Here is a 2,688-nt window from a genome sequence, read left to right as displayed (position 1 = left end):
CTTTTCCAGAATAAATCACATTAGCTCCTTTATTTTTGTATAAGGTTTTATTGGCAATTATTTGGTAATGGAAACTTAAAGAGAAGAAACCTCACTCAAATTTGTGGTCTTAGAGAATTGCTAATAGACTATATGACTTGTCCAGTGTCTTATCCAGTAGATGTCAGAATCAGAACTTAAACAGACATCCGCCTGCCTCCAAGGTCAGCTACCACACATTACTCATAAAAAATTAATATTTTCCAACACAACTGGAATACTCTGGCTGCTCTAGGTAAGCTACTTTGTCTCCTCCTTAGTATCTCCTTTTACATTGTTTTCTGTGCCTATAATGTTCTTCTTACTGGTTTAAATATAATCACTGAGACCACCTTTCATGGTAAAATCAATCACCTGCAAGAAGCTTTCTCTGATTCCTTTTGACTAATACCATCTTTCTCTGAGTTTTGAAAGTATATGTAGTACAACTCTAATACAATCATCACATTATTTAATATATTTTAGTATTATTTTACATATTTTTCCTCTTTGATTATAAAACATAATTATATCATCCTCAATATTTAGCATAATGCTATGAAAACTGGAGATATTCAATATATATTTGTGGAAATTCTAAACAGACTTTCTAAACACATTTAACTTTTTAATTTATTTAATACCTCTAGAATGAATAACAATAGCAGAAATTCATTTAATCCATTATCACTGATTGTTAAAGACTATAGAACAAATAAGTACTTCAGGGATGTTAATGAGAAAGAAATCTGGTCCTTACCCATGTCCACATCATAACATACACTTTAAGGTTCCTTAAGAATGATTAGTTTTCTATCTCTGTAAGTATACTGACAACTTCTGGAGACTCCAGGAATCGGTAAAGGGGTAGAAGTACTATCATATTATTCAAGAAGTCTGATTGGGATGCAAATCCACTTTAGATGTTCAATACATATGTAACTCGGAGCAAATCAGTTTCAATTTCATTATTTACAAATGAAAATAATAATACCTACTTCAAGGGACTATTTGGACAAAAAATTAATTCCTATATATTATCATATTTCACAGAATTTAAAGTCACATGTAAATGCATGTGACATTAGAGAGGATTTACTTTTGTGTAAATTTTGCAATAAACTACCTCCCCAATCTGTGATACTGGTATTCTATGATTTCTCAATTTTCCTAGCTCCCCCTACCAATCTGAAACACGGCTCCTATTTACAAAGGAATAGCAGCATTTAGGGGACAAATGTATTTATACTCAGAAACATTAATTACTTTCTCCATTTCTGTTTTTCTTGCTTTCAGTGTAGTCAAGAATTTGTAGAACTTAGGACAGATTCCCTTCATGCTGCATAAAAGGCATAATTATAATAGTCAAAAATGAGCCTAAATCAAAGGAAGAACTTGAAATAAAAAGGCCTGGAGAAATCCAAATTACCGAACTATTTGTGGGCAATAACATTCTCAAAATACAACAATAAATTCAGAGAAGATGATATCTGGAGCATTAATCAATTCATCAGAAACTACCTCAGTTTCCTTTTCTCTAAAATATAGGTTTTATTATTATTAGCTCCAACTCAAACAGTCTATGTGCTAACAGTGTATGGTCCAAGATCCATTCTTAGTAGAATATTGTAGAATTTAGCATTCTGTGCTTCCATCTGGAACATTTTTTGTTCTACATTTTAATATTTTATGTTCCAAAGTCTCTTGCAGCTCAAACATTTTTATATAACATATTCAAATATTCTACATTTTAATGTTCTTCCTTAGGTGAACATCATTTTTCAGTTCTGAGTTTCAATAGCTTATGTTTTAAGATCTCTTTGAATTTGAATATGTTTCAGTCCATTGTGTTCTAAGATCTCAAAGAGTTTTAAATAATGAGTCTTGAAATTTTATATTTTTAGTGACTCCTAAATAGTTATAGTTGTAGTGAAAGATATAACAAAGTAAAAGATATCATTCTTCCTTTGAAATGGAAAGAGAGATATCTCTTTAGTTTTCTGTAAGGTACTAGGTTCTTCTTCAGGAGCTAAGGCTGTGTTGAGGTGAACTCATTTCAGCCAGCAACTAGCACCACTACAAACAAATCTCATTCATTTCCCAAAATGGTTGTCTCTGAGTTTGCTAGCATCTATTCTGTCCTCATCCTTCAGGACAATGAAGTTACAGTCATAGAGGATAAAATTAATGCCCTTATTAAAGCATCAGGTGTGAATGTTGAACCATTCTGGCCTGGATTATTTGCAGAGGCTCAGTCCAATGGCAATATTGCAAGTCTCATCTGGTATACAGGAATTGTATGGGGCTGCTGGTGCTGCCCCTGCTGGAGGTGCTGCTCCTGTAAGTACAGCTGTCCAAGCTGATGAGAAGAAAGATGAAGCAAAAAAAGAAGAAACTGAGGAATATTATGATGACATGGGTTTTGGTTTGTTTGACTAAATTTTTTTTGTAACATTCAATAAATAGCTTAATTCAACTAAAAAATAAATGGAAAGACAGTTTTTTTTGTTTGCTTGCTTTTGCAAAGAAGTTGGGTTAAGTAACTTGCTCAAGGTTATGTAGCTAAGTAATTATTAAATATCTGAGGTAAGATTTGAATTCAGGTCCTCCTGACTCCAAGGCTGTGTTCTATCCACTGCACCACTTAGCTGCCTCTGAAAGATAATCTTA

At 32.8% G+C, this 2,688-nt stretch overlaps 1 pseudogene; it reads left to right on the top strand.

Moving 5' to 3' along the window:
• The first annotated feature begins 2,123 nt into the window (after positions 1-2,123).
• Positions 2,124-2,457, top strand: LOC141499402 (large ribosomal subunit protein P1 pseudogene; annotated as a pseudogene).
• Positions 2,458-2,688: the final 231 nt, after the last annotated feature.

Source organism: Macrotis lagotis, chromosome X (assembly GCF_037893015.1).
Source record: "Macrotis lagotis isolate mMagLag1 chromosome X, bilby.v1.9.chrom.fasta, whole genome shotgun sequence".
NCBI classification, from domain to species: Eukaryota; Metazoa; Chordata; class Mammalia; order Peramelemorphia; family Peramelidae; genus Macrotis; species Macrotis lagotis.
This window is presented reverse-complemented; position numbering and strand designations above follow the sequence as displayed.